The following is a 24,050-nucleotide window of genomic DNA, read 5'->3' as shown; positions in this document are numbered from 1 at the left end:
AATAGACTCGAAAAACAAGAAAGAATATAGGTAATCTGAATACAACTACCTCTTATTTAACTTTTTCTGACATAACTAAAATACTAACAAACAGTAAATTGGTTATATTAAACTCGTCTAAAAGGTATCAGGAGTTCATCAAAGTATTGTATCAAGATCGCTCATTGTAAAGCTAAATAGCAAAGTAAGAATAATTAAGGCTGTCTACTAAGACGCTCGAGGCGGACTCCGTTCTAATGAAATTATATTTCAAGACATTGTACGGGAACCGTTGAATTTTTTATTAGAGTGGGTATACTGAGAACCGGGTTTCTTTGAAGTGAAAATTTCTTAACATGTAGACAGAGTGTATTATTCCATTTCATATTATATTTTTTATTGTGTAGAAATAACGTAGTAATAATAAAATACCCCTGAACTGAGTGTCTATTCAGATGGACCACATGACAGCGGGATGAATGTCATCAAGCACCCGTTATCTAAATATATAAAAGGAAAAGGACTGACTGACTGATTTATCAACACACAGCTCAAGCTACGGACGGATCGGGCTGAAATTTAGCATACAGCTAGCTATTATGATGTAAGCATCCGCTAAGAAAGGATTTTTGAAAATGCAACCCCTAAGGGAGTAAATAGAAATACAAGGTATTTAATTGCATCTTTTCAGAAGCTTATTTTGAAATTTTAAGATTTTGACTTTGGGTCATAAAACGACCTTGCGTGACCATCTTCATTCCTCATCATTATTATTGTAACGTATAAAGAACAAACATTTAAAATTAAAGATTATAAACATACCTATGTTTATTCCATATTCAAAATATATAATACAATATACTTTTCTATATCTATAAACCTACTACTAAATTATTATAATATTGATGGGGCGATATAATTTATGTATATTTTCTAATAAAGTATTTTTATTTTATTGTTAAAGCAATATCTTAAAGTTATTGTAATTTTAAAAGACAACATTTAATTAAACACCGAAAGCCACCAAGTTTTTGCAGGTTACTAATAACGGAACAGTAGTGCGAACTGCAATGTTGTTGACTGCTTGCGTGTAAGCGTCGCGAGCGCTTGCGCTGTGGTCAGTATTGCCCCACATTCGTGACAGCTGTTGAACATGACTGCAATTTGTGGCACGTGTGAATGAACATTAACAAAAAAAAACCGATAAAATTTACAAAACAATTTTTACGACTTTAGTTAGTAATCCAATTAGGTACTGCCGATAACTCAATACAATTTCAAAACAAAAAACAATAGGCACCTCTATCAAAAATAAATTTCTCGCATGGGAATTACAAACAATATCGAAATATATTGCTATCACTTTTACATTTTCGATATAAGCTCGACAACAAAACGCTCACTATCTAATATCCATCATACAGTTTTTTGAATGGCATATATACCCGTCCAGGCATGTCTGTCAAATTTCTACGTGATATATTGAAATCTAGCTATGCGAACAACACGGATTTCTATTCATACGATATGGCGTGTGCTGTTGCATTCAAAAGCCGTTTGTTCTGATAAAGTTTAGTAAACAATGCTAGCTCTATTATCTATACAAATTGTATGCGAATACAAAAAACTGACTGACTGAACAAGCTCAATATGTTGGGTCTCAAAACTTGAGATTTTGAGTAGTTAAGTTTTATATAATACCAGCTTATGTCCGATACTTCGTCCGCGTGGACTACTTAAATTTCAAAACCCTATTTCACCCCCTTAGGGGTTGAATTTTCAAATATTCTTTCTTAGCGGATGTCTACGTCATAATAGCTTTCTGCATGCAAAATTTCTGCCCGATCCGTCCAGTAGTTTGAGCTGTGCGTTGATAGATCAGTCTGTCCCCCTTTTCCTTTTATGTATTTACTAGCTTATGCTCGCGACTTCGTCCGCGTGGACTACACAAATTTCAAACCCCTTTTTCACCCCCTTAGGAGTTGAATTTTCAAAAATCCTTTCTTAGCGGATGCCTACGTCATAATAGCTATCTGCATGCCAAATTTCAGCCCGATCCGTCCAGTAGTTTGAGCTGTGCGTTGATAGATCAGTCAGTCAGTCAGTCAGTCAGTCAGTCACCTTTTCCTTTTATATATTCAGATTTAGATATTATAACGTAGATCTTTACACTACCTATAATATTAATTAATATGATAATCTTATTTTTACCTATATATACAGAAATGAGAAAACAAACAAAGTAATATTATGGTTACAAACTATAAAAAATTGAGGTAAAAAAACCTATTTGAAACTTTCGGGTGTCTAATTTGAGAACTTTTCCTCCTAGACCCCACAGAGGGAAAATAAAATACTGTTTGTAGTGGCGACGCGCAATCTATTCCAAGTTAAGAGCGTGGTCTGACTAAGCGTTTAGACTGCGGTTGACGGTTTGACTGGACCGTTTCATTGGAAGGCCTACAATTTATGAAGCGAAGCGATAATTTGCTAAATTTGTGATGGTTGTGGACCTAAATGACAAACAAACGAAAGCAGTGATGAAACGCACGAAAGGATTTTAAAATTGTTCGGTGATTGACCTCGGAGCATTGCAGCGCAGTTGGAGCACCGAACATTGAAATTACCTTACTAGCTGATACCTGCGACTTCATCCGCGTGGAATTAGGTTTTTAAAAATCCCGTAGGAACTCTTTGATTTTCCGGGATAAAAAGTAGCCTATGTCACTATCCAGGTCTTTATCTATATTCATGCCAAAAATCACGTCAATCCGTTGCACCGTTGCGACGTAAATTGAAGGACAAACAAACAAACCAATCAACCAACAAATAAACACACTTTCGCATTTATAATAAGGGTTACTGATTCGATTGGATAAAATATTGGATTCGATTGCTAAATCTTTTGCCGTCCCGTCCTCCAGTGTGCACAGACCATCCAGAGGAATCTATACGCCTAGTGAGACCGTACCCTTAGGGTGGCCTATCGATCGACCGACTGGCGAATTCAATTTATGTTGGTAAATCTGTATGTACCTAATAGATCAGTATTTTTGGGAAAGTTCACAGTAAAGGATGGGCCAAAATAATAAGTAAAATGCTATAAAATGTCTAAAAGGAAAAACTTGTTCGGAGTTTTGGTGTACGTTTTTACTCCGATTCTATCTTTTTTTTATGGCAAATAATTAGCGCTTAACTACAAGCTCAACTGCACGTTTAGTGTAAGATTTTACGTCTCACCAAAGTTGCTCGAATTCGAGAGTCGAAACACAATAATGTCAAAGTAAAATAAACCTAAAAGCCTTGAAATAAAGTCAAAAATTCAATGCCACTGATTTTAATCTCGCAACGTTTCCGCTTGGAGCGCTGACTGTTGATGTGTAGACAAACTTGAGCTTTAAAACAAGGTAGTTAAGATCCAGTTTACCATAACGCAGAAGTGTTTCGACACTCGAATACTATCAACGCTGGTGAGACATAAAATCTCGTACGAAGCGTGCTGATGAAAGTGGACTTAAGTCCTCTAATAAGTCTTGTAAGTAGGTAGTTATCTTTTTAGGGTTCCGTACCTCAAAAGATAAAAAGGAACGCTGATAGGATCACTTTGTTGTCTGTCTGTTTGTCGTGTCTGTCAAGTAAACCTTAGGGTACTTCCCGTACACCTAGAATCATAAAATTTGGCAGGTAGGTAGGTCTTATAGCAAAAGTAAGGCAAAAAATTCCGAAAACCGTGAATTTGTCATTTACTTTGACCGTTGTGAGCTTGTTTTTGAAAGGATTTTGGTTTTGAACGACTCAAAGCTAGAAAAGAAGTTTCTTAAGAAACTAAACATTTTCCTAACTTAAGAAAAAATACTTCAACTAATGAAGTACGGAATACAAAACTATGGAAACATGCATGGAAGCCAAAAAACCACTTTCAGATCTCTTACGAAACACGCCACGGTACTTAGCAACTGTGAAATTTCTTCCACATTTAGGTATAAATTAGGCTACTTCATAGTCATAAAAATGTAAATTAATTTCATATTTTCCTTACCTATAGCGAAGGCAATATTTCTGTACATAATAATGACGAAGTAGGTAAGTGTATAACGCTAAAAGCTTTTTAGATGGGACAATTTATCGTCACGACCTCAACCACCAACACAATCTTACTCAATATCACTAACATATTAATCATCAGTCTGTGGACACTCTTGGTCCACTGTTGGACATAGACATTCCCAAATGAGCGCCACCCACCCAGTTTTCAGCCTTGCTCAGCCAGCCATTTCCCGCCAGCCTCTTTATGTCGTCTTTATAAAGTCATTCGATTACGAATAGGCGCTTTTAATATCGAATTAATTTTGATACAATTTACGATTCTATAATGTTTTATGAAGGTTTACGTTTTTTTATTAACTGTACTAATAAAATGTCAACTATGGGAGACAATTTATTTGATAATTCACAATGAATGTCATCATCAAAAATCAAGGTTTAGAAAAAACATATAAGTAAAAACCTTTCCAAGTTAAATAAAGAAAGAAAGAAAGAAAAAAAAAAGAAAAAAAGACTTCATTTTGTAAATTACCAGGTTCTCTACAAAACTCTATATGCCAAAGGTTGGTAATTTTATTAATTGCCAAGAAAACTGATAAATTCTACGACTTCCTTAACGACTTAACGTCACGTCGACTCGTAATGTGTAAATGGGATTTTAAATGTAAGTCTATTCTTGGCCTCTTAAACTTATAAGACGCTCTTAGTGATTATAATTATCAATTAGTGAAAAATTCACTTAGGTATTATAATTATGCTTAGAATCTTTCTAGCAATGTAAATGATTCCAGGTTTCAAAACATTTATTACAATACTAGCTGATGCCCGAGACTTCATCCGCGTGGATTTAGGTTTTTAAAAACTCGCGGGAATTCTTTCATTTTCCGTGATAAAAAGTAGCCTATGTCGTTCTCCAGGTCTTAACCTAGTTATCTATGCAAAAAATCTCATCGATCCATTATTCCGTTGCGAAAATATTGAAGGAAAAAAGCCAATAAACCAACAGACAAACACACTTTCGCATAATTAATATAACTGATGTACTGATAAGGGTACTGATTCAAAGTAAAAGAAAAACAACATTAAATTAAAAAAAACTGGCCAAGTGCAAGTCAGGCTCGCGCAACGAGGGTTCCGTACTAGAGTCGTATTTTTCGACATTTTGCACGATAATTCAAAAACTATGATGCATAAAAATAAATAAAAATCTGTTTTAGAATACACAAGTGCAGCCCTTTCATATGATATATTATCCCCTCCTATCCGACCCCACTTGATATATTATCTTACTTCAAAAATTGAAAATACTAATTATTAGTTTATGACCACAATTTAATTTTTTTTGGGCGATGTAGCCACAAATTCACAGTTTTCAGATTTTTACCCTAATGCCAGCTACAAGACCTACCTACCTATCTACCAAATTTCATGATTCTAGATCAACGGGAAGTACCCTGTAGGTTTCTTGACAGACCGACAGACAGGCAGACAGACAACAAAGTGATCCTATAAGGGTTCCGTTTTTCCTTTTGAGGTACGGAACCCTAAAAATGACTAAAGCTTTTTAATTTCAGTGTCCATAAATTAGATACAGTGGTGGTCTTTCTAAAATAAACATAAGATCCATATTTTCTACTAAGACTAACAAAATGTGAAGAAAATAAACCATCTGCGTAACCTGGATCTAGGTAGTAGGTAACATCCATGCCCTGGATTTGTCACGACCATGCAAAGTAATTTTTATAACCCAGTTTTTTAATGTCGCAACTAAGCTTTTTTCATTTTTTTTTTACTAAAGAATATTCGCATGGTGAAAATAATGAAGTAGGTACATACCTATGTTTAAGTTACACTGCTTATATTTAAGTAAAACCTCCTGACGGCCTCCCTGGCGCAGTGGCTTGCCACCAGGTCTGATTGCATACAAGCGCTAGGCTATAATTAAAAAAAAGTCCCAGGTTCGATTCCTGTCAGGGGTTGGAAAATTTCTAAATTTCTGGTCTGGTCTGGTGGGAGGTTTCGGCCGTGGCTAGTTACTACCCTACCGGCAAAGCCGTGCTGCCAAGCGATTTAGCGTTCCGGTACGATGCCGTGTAGAAACCAAAGGGGCAAGGGTTTAATAAAAACGGCCATACCCCTTCCAGGTTAGTCCGCTTCCATCTTAGACTGCATCATCACTTAGCACCAGGTGAACTAGCCTTGGCCGTAGCCTCCCACCAGACCAGACAAGAGAAAATTGAGAAATTAAAAATTCCCAAATTGCCCCTGGAATCGAACTCGGAGCCTTCCATTTATAAGACCACACCGCTCACCACTGCGCTTGGAAGGTCGTTAAAACTAACTACAATAATAATTTTTAAAAATGCCCGGAAAATGAAAATAGGTTGCATAAAATAAATGGTTGCAGTCGGCTTTTAGTAATTTGAAGCGGTGCGGTCTAGCCTGCGGTGTTCTTAACTCGGCTTTAAAGTAACTAGAGTACAGAAAAGCCCCGAATTTTAACTAAATAAAACCTATTTATTAAAACAAAAGGAAGGGGTTAAATTTAATAAAAACTAAAAAGGAAAAATAAATTTATTTGATAAATAAATGTTTCACGGATGCCATACGAACTAATAAAGGTGATTAAGGGTTAACTAGACGCTTGATTAAAAATGATTAATTTTTAGTGAATGTTGATGAATGATAAATAGCTATGTTTAAAAATATTAAAATGCTTTAGAAATTCTTCTTTGAAACGAGACGAAATTATGAACCGTCTAATTTCACCCTTAATTTAGTTCGGTCCATGACCTACGAAAAAAGTAATAAAACAAAACATAATATAACTAGACACAAGTCACAACACACCTTATATCTTACTTACTACATCCCACAAGCATAACAACCGCTATTCGATACTTAATCACATAACAATAGAACACACGATTCTAAATCATATAACAATATAGAGCAGTTCCGATATTTCAATCAAATTTCGAAACCGTTAAAATAGGCACCGTTTCATCATCCGTCACAATATGAAAGCGAGCGATATCTCATTGAGAAAATATAAAATTATGTTTTACATTCAACGAAATTCCAGCTTTGATCATTGGCGCGTAATGAGTTTATCAAACCACATTCAATTATAATAGACGTTTCGATTTTGTCAAGGGCCCGAGATCGTGTAAATTCCGCAACTCGACACGTCCGCACGCGTCGGAATTCGAACGAACACTGATTCGGCATTGGACGGGGACGGAGTACAGACGGTTGTTTTTCAAAGGTGAGGATTTCGGGTGGCGTCGGCAAAGCTCGGCAACTCATCCCGGTTCGATTGTAAGGAAAAATTTCATATTTCACGAGCGAGCACATTTCTTATTGAAAAGTATTTTAATATGTGAAATGGAAATCCTTAACAGAGGCACGTCGAAGCATTTAGCATTTTTTTCTTTCTCTGAATAGGTATTAAGATACTGAATATCTGAAGATAATGTAAAGGCGGCTTTTATGTACCGGGAAATTATTTTCGATGTTTTCCCAATGAAAGGAGCTCGTTTCACTCTTAATATTCGCTTATTATACACATTCTGGTACACTTGAGTGTATCTGCTTGTTTTTTGTGTGATTCCTTTTGTAAGGAAATTATTTTTCTTAGTATTTTAGGGATATCTCGCCTTTGATGTATCTTTCGGTTTTTACGATGATTAAACACGCACGTCAAAATTTTCGGAGTTATGTGCGTTTTAAGTATTTAAATATGACTTGCTTTAACGGTGGAGGAAAACATCGTGAGGAAACCTGCATGCCTGAGAGTTCTCCACAATGTTATCAAGAGCCTCGATAGCTCAACGGTAAAGGAGCGGACTGAAAACCGAAAGCTCACCGGTTCAACCCCACCCGTTGCACTATTGTCGTACGTACTCCTAGCACAAGCTTTACCTACGCTTAATTGAAGAGGAAAAGTGGGAAAATTAGTCAGCACTATAAACTTGGCTAATATTCTTTTTCTATAAAAAAAGTGTGTGTAGTCTGCCAAGTGGCCAACTTTTTTTATCTATAGACACGGAACCCTTAAAAGTGACATAAACATACTTACATAAACGTCTTCATTTTTATGTAGCTGAAGTGGCAATGGGCAGGGCACATAATTCGTAAAACCGATGGACGTTGGGGTCCCAAGGTGCTCGAATGGCCACCTCGCACCGGAAGACGCAGTGTTGTTGGAAGACCCCCCACTAGGTGGACGGACGACATCAAACTAGTCGCAGGGAGCCCTACAGGAGACCAGCTAGTGTCCAGCAGTGGCCGTCGATCGGTTGTTAATGATGATGATGATAATTATGTAGGGGTCGTCCATGCAAATAGTACTATAATTGACAGGTAAAGTTAAACGGGTTTTAAACGACATGCTAGCAAAATAATTAATCCTTTTGAAACACTTTGGAAGGTGAAAATAGTTGAAAGCTTCCGCAAATCGAGCTTTTGTATCCTAGACTTTGTATTCAAATTTTTTAACCCACTATGAAAGGGGTTTTGAGTTATGCTTTAACAGACTTCTTGAGCGCGTTAGGCGTGTACCTTTTACTAAATACAGCTTTTTTTAAATAATTTTAATCTATTTTCACAAAATTTATACAATTCCAAAACCCTAACTAGACAAAATAGTAACTCATTGTCAGTGCCCTACTGAGCAAGGGTCTCCTCACAGAATGAGAAGGGCTTAGGCCAATGGCCACCACGCTGGCCAAGACAGTGCAGATTGGCAGACTTCACACACCTTTGAAAACATTATGGAGAACTCTCAGGCCCGTAGATTTCATCACGATGTTTTCCTTCATTATAGAATTTTGATAAGAATTAATTGTTTAATACGTACATAACTACCGGAAGTTAGAGGTGCCCCCCGGGATCAAATCCTATAGACCCCCTAATAGGACGCCGGAGTCTAGAACTACTAGGCTATGAGGACTATAGGAATAGTTTTAATTTAGCTAATTACAACGATTAAGATTATAGCAATACTAGCTGATGCCCGCGACTGTGTACGCGTGGATTTAGGTTTTCAAAAACCCCGTGGAACTCTTTGATTTTCCGAGATAAAAAGTAGCCTATATGTCACTCTCCAGGTCTTTGACTATAAATAAATAAAATAAATAAAATAAAGAAGCCTTTTATTCCTTACATTTTACAATAGTTTAAATTATCTATGTTTTGTTAGTTGGTTAGTTGAACTTATAATTTAGTTGTTAGTATTGTTAGGATTTTTATTATTATTCATGTAAGGACCACAGGTTGGGTAAAGGCCTCCTCCAAAGATGTCCATTTATCTCGGTCCTGCGCTATGACTATACCCATGCACAAAATCACGTCAATACGTTGCTCCGTTGCGGCCTGATTGAAGGACAAACCAAGAAACCAACAAAGAAACACTTTCGCATATTTTATAACTAGAGGATGCCCGTCGTCCGCGTGGATTTAGGTTTTTAAAAATCCCTTGGGAACTCTTTGATTTTCCGGGATAAAAAGCCGATGTCCTTCCCCGGGATGCAAGCTATCGCTGTACCAAGTTTCGTCAAAATCGGTTTAACGGATGGGCTGTGAAAGGCTAGCAGACAGACAGACAGACGGACACACTTTCGCATTTATAATAATAGTATGGATTTTCAGTTGTTTTCAGTTGAGTTTGAGCTAATAGACTTCAATTATTTTTGTTTTCCCTCGTTACAATGAAACAGAAACACTCGCCTAGTTCCGACCATGACACTTTTAGTACCAATTTAGCAAAATAAAAGCAAATTACGCTCATTTTTTAAGTTGTCAACCGCTTTGTAACGCTGACAGGAAATGTAAACGGTTTTTAAACACTTGCTAACGGAATAATTAATCCTTTTTAAACACTTTCGGGCGCAAGGCCCACTGACTGAGTGGAGTGGCGGCGAGGCGCAGCTATATACAGTTATACCCGGCCGAAAGTAGAGACATTTCGGCTTTGTAGACTTGTCTTGACTTGTTTGTAGCGTTGTCTCTGTCACTCATACATAATATATGACGTTTTGTCGGTCTCAACGATAGAGATAGTGCTCTACAAATTTGCTATCTCCTTCTAAAGGTCGATGTACATTACTTTCGGCCGCGTACTGTACTATTTTGTTAGCAACTTAAACTAAGCTTATTTACTTTGATATAATGTTGAAATATCTTTGTTCTATTCTTTTTTTTGCACTCGTGCGAAATTTGTTGTTTCACTGCAGACCAGCGCTGTACCGGTGCTCAGTAGTGAGCTGGGCGATGGGTTGGTCATGATAATTTCTACATCAACATATCATACAATGATTGTTCTAATGCAAATAAGTCTAAATAAGAATATGACTGTGTTGTGTATCCGACACTCTCCTAGTCCTAGTCTCTCCTCTCACCAAAGGTTGCCCTGGTGGAGATTGATTTAAGCAATAAGATCACCTTTGCGTACAATTGCTTTAGTTTATAGGTTTTTAGTGTTTTTTTTATCCTTGTTTTGATGTGTGCAATAAAGTTTTCTATCTATGTGCGCTCAAGTGTCCACAAGTTCGGTGCATGGTTCGCAGAGGTGCGCTTCTACTCGCTGTCACTCGCCTTGCCTAAACTGCACTCGCCTCGCCTCTCGCGGTCTGCGCTGGCCTTTTGAAAAGGAAATAGTTTGAAAGCTTCCCATAGCGGTCGTGAGCTAACGTCCGATACATATCTGGACATAAAGCTTCGATTTGATCGGGGCGGCATTTTAGTGTTAATAAAGATTTATGACTATTTTATCGACGCATGATGTCTAACATGAAATCGTGTTAGTACCTCGTGGTGTTGGTTATCTAAGGTGGAAACGTACTATGCGTTTGAACTAAGAAGGATACCGCCATACCTAATCTAAATTTTGGAGGAAAAGGAGAAATTTGTATAGCTAATTACGAAGTACCTACATTATCTTGCCGCTAGTAGGTATAGTACACGACAGGTCGTGATATGAGGTGTGGGACGCCTCACACACCCGCAGCGTTCACCCGCACCGGGTTACCGCAGGGGCTGTGCGGATGTGCGAGGCGTTCCCTCCCCGATTGCCATCTCGACCTGTCGCACACTGTGAAATGGATATTCATCATCATCATGATCAACTCATCGCTGACTCACTACAAAGCACGGATCTCCTCTAAGAGTGAGAAGGGGTTAGGCCATAGTCTACCACGCTGGCTATGTGCGGACTTCACACACCTTTGAGAACATTATGGAGAAATCTCAGGCATGCAGGTTTCCTCACGATGTTAAAACAAGTGATATTTAATTACTTAAAACGCACACTCCGAAAATAGAGGTGCCCGGGATCGAACCCCCGACCTCCGACTAGGACGTCTTAACCACTAGGCTTATCTAGCTTCACTAGGTTATCATCGCAACGGGATATTATACCTGACTAATTTCTATACCCTATTTCTATAATTCTGTAAAGTCAAATAACATCTCTTTTCCCTTTTATAAACGTTTATGCAAAATCTTTCAAGTTTAAATTCGAATTAATTCATTTAATCGCAATCGAGCCTGTGTGTCTCATTGCTAAATGAAGAGCAAATTCGTTAGCTTAGCCGTTCGATTTGCTGGTAGGTAACATAATTTATTCGTAGGTTGCTTGTTAACAAACGATTTCGTGTTTGGAAATTAATTCAAGACTACAATTTAATTTTTAGGATTCCGTACCTCAAAAGGAAAAACGGAACCCTTATAGGATCACTTTGTTGTCTGTCTGTCGGTCTGTCAAGAAACCTACAGGGTACTTCCCGGTGACCTAGAATCATGAAATTTGGTAGGTAGGTGGGTCTTATAGCTGGTATTAAGGGAAAAATCTGAAAACCGTTAATTTGTTGTTACATCACACAAAAAAAATTAAATTGTGGTCATGAACTAATAATTAGTACCTACTTTCAATTTTCGTAGTAAGATAACTATATCAAGTGGGGTATCATATGAAATGGCTTCACCTGTGGATTCTAAGGTCTTTATCTATACCCATGCAAAAATCACGTCGCAACGGTGCACCGTTGCGACGTGATTGAAGGACAAACCAACAAACCAACAAACAAACACAATTTCGCATTTATAATATGGGTAGTATTTCCATCTTTCTACATCGCCGGTGAGAAAGCAGCCCTAAGCAGCTTACCATCATAAAGTGTAATCAAAATTAGGCACAGTACACACAATTAATCAAGGCTGTATCGCGCGGCCGTGCCCTATCGCCTCATCTGATCCGACAACTGTTAACATAGGCCAAGCGACAAGCCTCAGAGAGTCATTAGACTATCTAAATTGTTTTAGAATTTTGCTTTATTTTTATAGTATACACTTCCTGATACCAGCGACTTCGCCCGCGTCTATTTCGGTTTTTGAAAATCCCGTGGGAACTCTTTGATATTCCGGGATAAAAAGTAGCCTATGTCTCTCTCCAGGTCTTTATCTATACCCATGCAAAAAATCACGTCAATCCGTTGCACCGTTGCGAAACAAACAAACACACTTTCGCATTTATAATAAGGGTACCTACCGATGCGAAAGTGTCTTTGTTTGTTGGTTTGTCTTTCAATCACGTCGCAACGGTGCAACGGGTTGACGTGTTTTTTGCATGGGTATAGATAAAGACCTGGAGAGTGATATAGGCTACTTTTTATCCCGGAAAATCAAAGAGTTCCTACGGGATTTTTAAAAAACGTAATTCCACGCGGACGAAGTCGCGGGCATCAGCTAGTAATAAATATAATATAGAAAGAAAGAAAAAACGTTTATTCCTTGGTTCCGTAGTTTATTCCGGCGCTTTTTCTGCTTGAAGCCTTTTGGCTTCAATGCTCAATTAGTGTTAGAGGCGCCGGAATAACTAAACCCTTAGCTAGATACAACTGGTGATGTGTGGCACAACTTTCAAAGAATAAACGTTTTCTCTTCTCTTTCTTTCTACTCGGAAAATCGAAGAGTACCCACGGGATTTTCAAAAACCAAAATCCACGCGGATGAAGTAGGTACACATAAACTCAAGCGAGATTCAGGATGTGAAGCGGATTAAATGTATTATTATTTGATTGAAAAAAAGTTAAAAAAAAGTCGCGGCCATCAGCTGCTGCTAGTTCTAACCACTGGGCTATCACCTCAAAGTAAAGCAGTAAAACAGTACAAATGTCCGCCAAGGACATGAAATAAAGCACTATGTAACAGAAGGTGCAACGTAAATTGAAGCTATAAAATTGTTGGAGTGCACCACGCTCATATTTTACGTGGTTTCTTAGGACTGTGCGAAATGAAATATACTGCTAAGAGGTTTCCGTTATTTCCTTAATAGTACACCAGAGTAAGACCTCCCACTACATTCATTTATAATTTTAATAATTGCGTTATTACCTACTAAATATAAGTTTTAAAATATCGTACATTTGGTTCAATGTTGTTAGTTTATAAGTATTGTTATTTAGCTTTAAATAAGATATGTGTGACGTGTAGATACCTAATGTTAACGGCTTCGGTATACGGAAAAACTCAAGCTTCGAGTTTATGATTATACCTGAATTTGTGTAACCTGTAAATATCTTTTCTTAAATAAATATATTTTTTATTATTATTATTACGAGCAGGAGGACGGACGACATCAGACGAGTCGCATGTAGCCGCTGGATTCAGGTCGCAAGACCGTGGCGTGTGGAAGTCCCTACAAGAGACCTATGTTCAGCAGTGGACGTCTATCGGTTCATGATGATGATGATGATGATGACAGCTGAGTAGATCTAGATACTTACGTCACAGAATATATATAATATTTTTTTTTTATTCAGATACAAGTTAGCCCTTGACTGCAATCTCACCTGATGGTAAGTGATGATGCAGTCTAAGATGATAGCGGGCTAACCTGGAAGGGGTATGGCAGTTTTTATTAAACCCATACCCCTTTGGTTTCTACACGGCATCGTACCGGAACGCTAAATCGCTTGGCGGCACGGCTTTGCCGGTAGGGTGGTAACTAGCCACGGCCGAAGCCTCCCACCAGGAATATATATATATAATATATAATATATATATATAATAGTCTTACGTACCTATAGAACGTAGGTGTTGAGAACGCACTCGCCATATTGGCTCTGTGTTGTCATGTCAAAAGTACGGTTTTAGTCACATACAGTGTGTAACCAAAACGCTGGTAAAAAACGAAGACAGGTGAAAGTACTGATGATATGGTACCACAAAAAAAAAAACACGAAAAAATATATAAAAATTTCCTATATTTTGTAAGAGTTCACGATATATTACATGATTACATGAAAATAAAACATCTGACTGTCGCTAGAGGTCAACGAACGTTCCATAAGAAGGTCACTCGGAGTCATTGCCACGTCGTAGGTGGGGCGCTGACCCGAGTTTTGCACTCTATACATTGCGGGATAAAAAAGGGAGGTTCGATGTATATGCTCGAATTGGAGGCCGGCGTCTTGAACACTAGACTATGACCGCGTCTAAGTTAAATCTAAGTTAGCGAAATTCAATTCGTCTTGCACTATAGTATATTATAGTAGGTATACCACGATTGCTGGGAGCAAGTTGAATTTGTAGCGAGCGGCGAACTGTTTCATCACTTATTAGACCGCGTTCGTTCTTGTCTTGGCTAATATGAGGCATCTTTGTACAACGTTGGAAACTTGTGGCTTAACATCGCAGTATAGCAATCATACAGTAGGCTAACAAAGATCAACTACTGTCATCTAAAGTAAAGGAAGTTATATCACTTATGAGACCGCGTTCGTTCAACTCTAGCTAGTCTTTGCTAATATGAGGCATCTTTGTACAACGTTGGAAACAGCTTAGCAATTATACAGTAGGCTACTGCCATCCTGATGTTGGTATTTTTATCATTTATTAGATCGCGACGTTTAACTATTGCGAGGTTTGGCTATTATAAGGCATGATGGTTAGAAGAAGATTTACAACGTTCGAAACTGGCGGCTTAATAACGCGGTTTAGCAACGATACAGTCGACCTGCGACCACTATCATCGTAATGTTGATAAATGTTTCGTAAGCGTTGAATAATTTCACCAGTTATTACTCCGCGCTGAGCGACGTTTAACTATTACAAGCCTTTGTTACTATGAGGAATCTTTCTACAATGTTCAGAACTTGTGGCTTAACATGACAGTTTAGTCATCATACAGTTGGGCAACGAATATAAACAAAAAAATACAGAGTGAAACAGTATTACCTATCATTACTATAGAGTATTTTATATATTACATGTATTTATATTTTTTATATATTATGTATATAATTATTTATGATAAGTATTATTATTGCATATAAGTTGATTTGGGCATTTATTATAAGATATTTATGTAGTTTATTAGATTCTAGTACCGTAGACCTATTCCACTTCTTGATACGCCTTACTCACAACCTTGAATGGGAAGCTGGAAGAAATCTCTGTTTAGAGATAAGCATTTCCAATGTAACTTAATTTATTATTACTTTGTAATTACAATTTTGGTACATGAATAAAAAAAAAAACGCTACCGTTGTTTTCACACTTCAGTCAATGTTTTGGTTTTACAAGCAATTCACACAGAAAAGAAGATTAAAGAAGCATACAGTACTGCAGAAGTGTTTATTGATGCCAGTAATTACGACCCCACTTAGAATAGTGCGTAATACACTCAACTGTAAGGAGACCACGAAGGAAAAATAACTCGAAGACGATTTCACAAGTTTATTTGTCGGTTTTCATTACAGAACTACTTGCCTATTAGGCCACACGGCTTTTTATATCGTTTATCATGAATGAACTATGATATTAATCGAAATGACGTGAAGTTACCTTCATTCATTCCTTAAGAATCGTTTTCAAAGTATCTTAATTAAAGTCATTATTATGTTAACAACCAAATATATGTAATACTACTTTGATAAATAATTTTAGTAATTTTAACGATTAGCAAGCTTAATAAGTAAGTTACTTTAAATAGATATGCAATTTAGGGATGTGTATTGTCAACAACATTTGATTGAATGAATCACATAAGGTTTAGGTTGCAATATTCTTCATTCAATCAAATGTTTCCTTCATATCATATTTAATGCGTTCTATTAATTATGGCCATAGTATTTAACTCATTACAAATTTTTATATTGGATGATTGATTTCACGATTTCTAACACAACCCTCTGCCAAAACTATTTTTGACACTAGTCGTGTTGTATCTTAACATGCTTAAGTGTTGTAGTCTACAGAGGACATTTAAATTACCTGAGACCACAAAATATTTACACATACTAAGCATTCAAGTTGTTGCGTGGTTTGATCCGATCTTTGAACCAATACAGTCGTTGCGTAACTGTATGGGTTGCTATACTGCGTGTCGACACTGCATGTTGCTTTGTTTCACAGTGCAATAGACCATAATTGAAGATCCCTTGTTAAAACGTCTTCTGTGAAACAATTATAAAGGAAGAGTTAGATTTTAAGCAAAGCACATCAAAGTAGATTAAACTTGTAGCAAGTACCTACTTACTACACAAGTTGTAGTAACAACTTTGGTGGGTGGGCATCAACCACCCATCGCCAGCGAACTATAGTACGCGACAGGTTGAGACAGCAATCGGGGAGGGAACGCCCCGCACACCCGCACAGCCCCCGCGCTAACCTGGTGCGGGTATGGCGGTCGCCACAATTGCAAGCAGATGGCGCTTCTCAATCGTACTAAGAAATCGATCAGCAATCACTAGATATGAACCCAAACCTTGACTACTCACGTCGCCCTCACTAGATGGCAGCACGGGTACCATCCTCGAAAATGAAAGCAGAACACGCAAATCTGAATCGCGTTAACTGAGTTTTCTGCAATCTGCATTATATGTAGAAGTTTCAAGACACAACCGTTGGTCCAGCTGGCAACCGCTTGGTGGGAGATCTCGCGCTTGGGTTGCGAACTAGAAGTGAATATAACCACGTTGGTACAGCCGGGAGCATCTAGCCAAAATTGTATGGAGAATGTGTGTGAAACCAAAAAGAAATGGTAGGGTAATAGCCAATAGGTATTACTTATTAATGGAGCGTTATTTTCCAAAGTTTCTTTTTCTATTTCTATAATTATGAATTTGCTAATTTCATAAGTATTAAAATATATTCTGTAGGATAAATTTTCAGTACCTACTTTCAAGCTTTATGCTGACAATTTCACTTAGTAGCTTTCTATTTATTTTATCTTTTAAGCCGCGTGACCTTTCTAGTACTTATGTAGTAAGTACTTTTATTTATTCCGTGCCTTCGCTTCAATATTAAAGTAAGTTTAAAATAGTACCTATTTATATTTACTTTGTGTCTGGGATTTAAAATTTGTACAATAGACGTTAAAGAATATGTTATTTGAAAAGGTGTGAAGCTAAGAGGAGTATTATTATTTTTACTGTCTAAAGGTCACTTACCTTTAGCAATGTCTTCAGTTACTATTTTAATTCGTTTAGATTAAAGTTCTTTAAATTGATATTTTGAGTACCAAAACGCAGTGTTAAGCACTGTGGTGTTATTAGTGAGAGGTCGCGGGTTTGATTACTGGCAGGGATTTGGAATTTTATAATTTCTAAAATTCTGTTCTGGTTCGGCTGGGAGGCTTCGGCTAGTTGCTAGATGATGATGAAACTAGGGTTTTCATAAAAATCCCACAAAAACCAGATTTTTTACTCACTAAGATGAATCGTGAAGAACATTTTCCTTAAACCAAACACAAAATCTAACCAATAGATGAAAATACAGACAATTCTCGCAATAATAGCAAAAGGATAATTCCCTAAGCATTAATAAGTTCCAATAAATGAAATAATCTAGAGATGGACCATTTGAAAAACCACAAACACCTTTTTGTATTTTTTTGTTCTCTTCAAGGAATATGTTATTTTTCCATTTCCTCTCCAACCAAACGTCAAGCTTGTGCTAGGAGTAGGTACGACAATTATAGTGCAACGGGTGGGGTTTGAACCGTCGACCTTTCGGTTTTCAGTCCACTCCTTTACCCGTTGAGCTATTAATACTTGCTATCTTGCCCAAAGTCACCAGTACCCGTAGTACAAGATTTTACGTCTCACCAAACGAAACCAAATTCAAGAGTCGAAATACTTCCGCGTTACAGTAAAATGGATAGGTCCATTTTACTGCCTTGAATTGAAGTCAAATATTCAATGCCACTGATTTTAATTTCGCAATGTTTCCGCTTGGAGCGCTGGCTGTAGAAGTGTAGACAAACTTGAGCTTTAAAACAAGGCATTTAAGATCCAGTTTACTGTAACGCGGAAGTATTTCGACTCTCGAATTTGGTTTGGTTTGGTGAGACGTAAAATCTTGTACTACGGGTACTGTACTTCCCAGTACACATCAGGTGACCCGCCTGCTCGTTTGCTCGCTATATCTATATTTAAAAAAAAAACACTTTCCGTGAAAAATCGCCTGTGAAATCACATGTGAATAAAAATCATGATTTCACTACATGAAATTGAGTTAAAAGTAGCAAACTCTAAAATAGACCCTTTCGTCGCCTTGGAATATAACGTCGCAGTGTCATCTGGGTTACATTGCCCGCGCCCACCCCGCGTGGACCACTCCACTCTCATCATTTCCTACGGGCGACGTTTACCCGATGGAAGGGGAGAGTGGGGCAATAACGCCGAGTGCGTGTTTCCTTAAGAGCTATTGCATTTGTTACTCCCAAGTCCCAATACATGGATATGGCGAACATCTTCAATTCTATAAGAATGAGTACTGACGTGTAAACTATGTTTTATGATAGAGAAAGCGAAGAAACTACATTTTTCCCCCATTTTTTTTCATCATTATCTCAATCCATCACTGGCCCACTATTGACACGCTTAGGCGGGCTTAGGCGACAGTCCACCAGGCTGGTCAAGTGCAGATTGCTGCCGATTTACCTTTGAGCGTAAAAAAATATACGTTTGAGTTTAAGAAACAACGTGAATTTTCAAAACTAATGTTTAAAAAATTTAATTTTTAAAAAAAAAAACTCTCAATAAGCCTATTCGCGTCGTGATTAATATTTAACTTCACTTCTATGTTTTAAAGATATGTACAAAAAACCGTAGTAGAGTAAAAGTTGTTTTAACTTTAATTCAAGAAAACAAGAATTTCAAGTGGGTAGTCTAAAACAGCTTGCTCCAACAACAAGCGTTATTCAAATCTCCTGAGGTCAGCAGCCACTTTGTATTCAAGACCTCATTAAAGTGTTTGTATAAATAACATTTAATTGTTTTAATCCCGTTTTCGGAGTTAAGTAAACTTTACCTCATTACCTTTGTTCTTGTGACTTTGGAATTAACTTGACCGCAGTTACCTACGTAAATTGGGCATGTACCTTGATTCAGTTATTCCTTAATTAAAAAACTATATTCATTTGTCATACTTAATACAAAAAAATCCATACTCCATACTATTAATATTATAAATGCGAAAGTGTGTCTGTCTGTCGGTCTGTCTGTCTGTCTGCTAGCTTTTCACGGCTCAACCGTTCAAACGATTTTGACGAAATTTGGTACAGAGATAGCTTGCATCCCGAGGAAGGACATAGGCTACTTTTTATCCCGGAAAATTAAATAGTTCTCACGGGATTTTCAAAAACGCGGATGAAGTCGCGGGCATCATCTAGTATTAAATAAATTGCCGGCTCACTACTGAGCACGAGTCTCCTCTTAGACTGAAAGGGGTTTGGTCCACAGAAATCCTTATATTGCCTTGTTACTATGACTTCTTTCTATGTTTACCTAGACATATCATATCAATTATAACATACTAGATGATGCCCGCGACTTCGTCCGCGTGGATTTAGATTTTTGAAACCCCATGGGAACTCTTCAACTTTCCGGGATAAAAAGTAGCCTATGTCCTTCCCCGTGATATAAGCTAACTCTGTACCAAATTTCATCAAAATCGGTTGAACGGTGGGGCCGTGAAAAGCTAGCAGACAGACAGACAGACACACTTTCGCATTTATAATATTAGTATGGATACCTAACTCCGCGCGGAGTGTATCTTTTTTTTATTTGATCGCTGGAAAATGCGTTTACGCATCCCCTCCCTCTGTAAGCCAGCCAACCAATTGGAAGGAAGGTATGTGGGACTCGCTGGTCGAGAGACGGAATATCCACTAAAACCCAGCGGCGCTCCTGCGTATCGATTGGCGACTGGGTCACAGGAACACCGAAGCAATCAACCGCGGCCCAGCCAGCGACGTCCACCGAGCCGGAGCCTCCACCGGGGACCCACTCACGAGGTTCCCCACCGCACGTCCAAGGCGCACCCTCTACCGGGGACCCACTCACTAGGTCCCCCACCGCACGTCCGAGGCCTACCCGAGATCGAACCCACGACCTTCCGATTAAAAAGGAGGCCGGACGTCTTTGTCAACGGTTTTTGATTTAAATTTTGATTATTTGAATTAATTAATTAGCGTCAACTGATTATTATGATTAAATTTATCATTGTTCGATCCACTGAATGAAATACATCAAAATGATTCATGTAAAAAAATACAATTTAACTTAACGCAAAACACAAAGCTTTCTATTGCGGAGCATTTCATACTGAAACATTTCCTGAATCAAAACAAGAAATTGAATATCACGCCGCTCAATCCTTTATTTCATCACTCGTAATGCGACGGGGAAGGTTATTAATCAAAAATATTCCCACCCACTGCGTTGATATAAAAAACCCAAGGATATGCACATTTCTAATGGATTTTACAAAATTGCAATTTTTATTTCACAACCATTTATTTTTAAATCAACGGGGTAAGTAATTATCTTTGTATACCACCAAATATATACTTACCCCGTTTCATATTATATGCAGGTTCCGCTGTTTTTTTATATGTTTAAAAAACAATTAGTCTAAGTTGCGTCAAGTGTTGGTCAAAAGTTATTATTATTATTACACAATGTACGTCGTACACATTATAATATGGCCACAGTTCACAACAGTTAGGGAATTTCTAACAAAACGTCTAGGCTTCGACGTCACCAGCAGGCGTCAAATGTTATTACATCTGACGCTAGGTAGCCCTACTATTCTTTGATTTCACGTCACTATAGCCTAATATTTGACATATCGTCGATTCAGGATCAAACCGAGAGTTCCCTCACTCTAGTCGTCTAAATATATAAAAGGAAAAGGTGACTGTCTGACTGACTGATCACAGCTCAAACTACTGGACGGATCGGGCTGAAATTTGGCATGCATATAGATATTATGACATAGGCATTAGCTAAGAAAGGATTGTTGAAAATTCAAAAACCCCTAAGGGGTGAAATAGGGGTTTGAAATTTGTGTCGGACGAAGTCGCGAGTATAAGCTAGTTCATTCTAATGTTGTTCTTAGAACGTAGAAAGGTAATAGATGTAATGTGGCGCTACAAGATGTCGCTAGGACTAACAAAGATATCAGGGCATCGTCAGTAAGTGAATCGTGATCTAATTAATCTAAGGTTTATCAAACAAGAGTGGAATCTTGGGTTTCATATATCATCAACGACCTTACCTGGAAACATTTCTCCATGTACCCCCTTTAGGACCCCTGTTTTGATTTCTTAAGTAAATATTTCACCTTCAGCGTAAAATATCCATTTTGGGTTTTAATAACTTCGAGTTGACTGATTAGGCGTTTCTGCATTTTGGATTTTGTAATATTGAAATAATTTGCAAAGCAATTTTGCAACGGGAAGCGGTGATAGCATACTCGTTACTTCGGTTTCTTATTTAGGGGTCCGGGGTTCAATCCTTGGAAACGCGCCTCCATAACTTTTCGGATCTATGTGCGTTTTAAGCAATTAAAAGTATGACTTGCTTTAACCGTGAAGGAAAACATCGTGAGGAAATCTGCATGCCTGAGAGTTCTCCATAATGTTCTCAAAGGTGTGTGAAGGCTACACCAATCCGCACATGGCCAGCGTGGTAGACTATGGCCAAAACTCTTCTCACTATGAGAGGAGACCCGTCCTCTGTAGTGAGCCGGCGATGGGTTGATCATGATGATGATGATACCTATCTCCAGTTTCTACAAGCCATCGGTACCGGAATGAAGCTTATGAGTTATGACTATTTCTTTCCTAAATAATATGCACGTATTTTTAGTCTCAATTTGTACAAGGAAAATTATCCCATAATATTATAGTAGCCAGTCTCGAGTTTGGGGGCACAAAATCATCGATAGTCATTATCGAGAAAGCGGGCTTAAGAGCCGGCGCGGTCCCTAAGGAACCTTTATAGGGGTCTCATCTCAGCCTTCTATAACTATGCTAATATTATTTGCGCCAGCGGGTTTCAAAACGGCGGCGTCTAGTAAAGTGCCTTTTATATGTTTCGCCAATACTTGGTACTCGTAGTCTTTTCAAAGAACCCAAAATCTGTTTAAGGGGTCCATAAACTTTTAATCGGGCAAAAGTTCTATTAGCCACGGACGAAGCCTGCCGTCCTATATCTAAAAAATTGGTAAAGTGTGACTCGAAATCATACACGAAAGGTTTCGTACCATCATACATGAAATACCCAACACTTTAAATTTTTTAGGGTTCCGTACCTCAAAAGGAAACAAGGAACCCTTATTGGATCACTTTGTTGTCTGTCTGTCGTGTCTGCCAAGATCCGTCAAGGGAGTTTTCTGGAGATATGGATACCCTAAAAACCGTTATCTGGAAAAAATTGTTTAAGAGTTATCGCCAAAAATATGGCAATCTAGGAAAACTAAGGTTTCTAAGAAAACGCAAACCTAAATAGACGAACACTTTGTGATTAACAGGGAATCGCTGGATACAGGTGGAGCAAGACTGTGGCGTGTGGATTGTGCAAGTCCCTCCAAGAGACCTATGTCCAGCGGTGGACGTCTATCGGTTGATGATGATGATGTGATTGATGGGAGGGGTCATGACCCTAGCAGTGATGAATATGACGCTGAGAGAGACAATCTTGTACAGCATGAAGAACATGGCATCCAAGTGTGTATCCAATTTGTACTCCACATGGATGGCACTGGGTCATCACGGTTCAAGTATCAGACAATGCCCATTATTATTATTCTAGCTTGTCATGTCAAGTGTCTACATACAGCTTGGATGACCTAGGGTGACCACGTTACCCAAGAATAAAATACAGTCAGTATGTCCTAATGGCTGTAGCCAGGAGTTTTTGGCGTCCAAACCCCCCCGAAATCCCAGATAAAAGGAAATTACTTCTAAAATGCATAAAACACTAGTTCTTGAATTTACCTTTTTTTTGTAAACATGTCAAAAATTTCGTGCTCAATTCGCTCACGTTTTGCTCCTTATTAGTTGATGCTCGCAACTTTATCTGTATGGATAAAACCTCGGAGGAACTCTTTAATTTTCTGGAACAAAAAACCTATGTCCGCTTCCGGGGTGCTAGCTATTTTTGAATAGTACCACGCTTTGGTTAAGAAGATGGGCCGTGAAAAGGTAACAGATGGACACACTTTCAAAATCCGCCTCAATAGCTCAACCGGTATAGGAGTGGACTGAAAACCGAAAGGTCGACGGTTCCAATCCCGCCCGTTGCACTATTGTCGTACCTACTCCTAGCACAAGCCCGACTGTCATTAAATGACTGATTAGTCATTTAATATGGGGCTAATATTCTTTAAAAAAAAAAAGATTATTTGTTTAAAATTTTGCATGACTGGTATAAAAATAGAAAGAAAACATTTTTATTTCATATAAAACTTAAAGTTTTTATTTTAAACTAGAATCAGGTTGATTCTAAAATATAAATAAATAAAAGTCTATGTGCCAAACTTCGACATACATATTCCCACACATTTATAATATTAGCATCAACGACTTTCACAACTAATTTATTTCACTGATTAATATGGATTATTATATTTGCTATGCTATTTTGGGTAAAAATAAAAATGGAACCAAATAGAGGATAAATAGAAAGATGGAAACCCTACAGTGTGTAGAATACGACATATACAATCGCAAA

The 24,050-nt window shown here is 37.9% G+C and overlaps 2 protein-coding genes across 5 annotated transcripts in view; one reads left to right on the top strand and one right to left on the bottom strand.

Annotated features, from left to right (window-relative positions):
* The window catches only part of LOC117990491 (neural cell adhesion molecule 1-like), a 165,024-nt gene extending 157,797 nt beyond the window's left edge, over positions 1-7,227 (bottom strand). Inside the window, exon 1 of one of the 4 annotated variants that reach the window (XM_034977941.2) lies at positions 6,874-7,227. The gene's annotated coding sequence lies outside the window, so the exon portion shown is untranslated. The remainder of the gene's footprint in view (positions 1-6,873) is intronic. The other 3 variants (XM_069504681.1, XM_069504682.1, XM_069504683.1) reach the window with 3 other exon arrangements.
* Positions 1-24,050, top strand: part of LOC117990869 (uncharacterized) — a 199,080-nt gene that overhangs the window by 15,802 nt on the left and 159,228 nt on the right. The gene's annotated exons all lie outside the window — the stretch shown is intronic.

The sequence above is a fragment of the Maniola hyperantus genome, chromosome 18, assembly GCF_902806685.2.
Source record: "Maniola hyperantus chromosome 18, iAphHyp1.2, whole genome shotgun sequence".
NCBI lineage: Eukaryota > Metazoa > Arthropoda > Insecta > Lepidoptera > Nymphalidae > Maniola > Maniola hyperantus.
The sequence above is the reverse complement of the archived record's forward strand: the minus strand, read 5'-3'. Positions and strand labels throughout refer to the sequence as shown.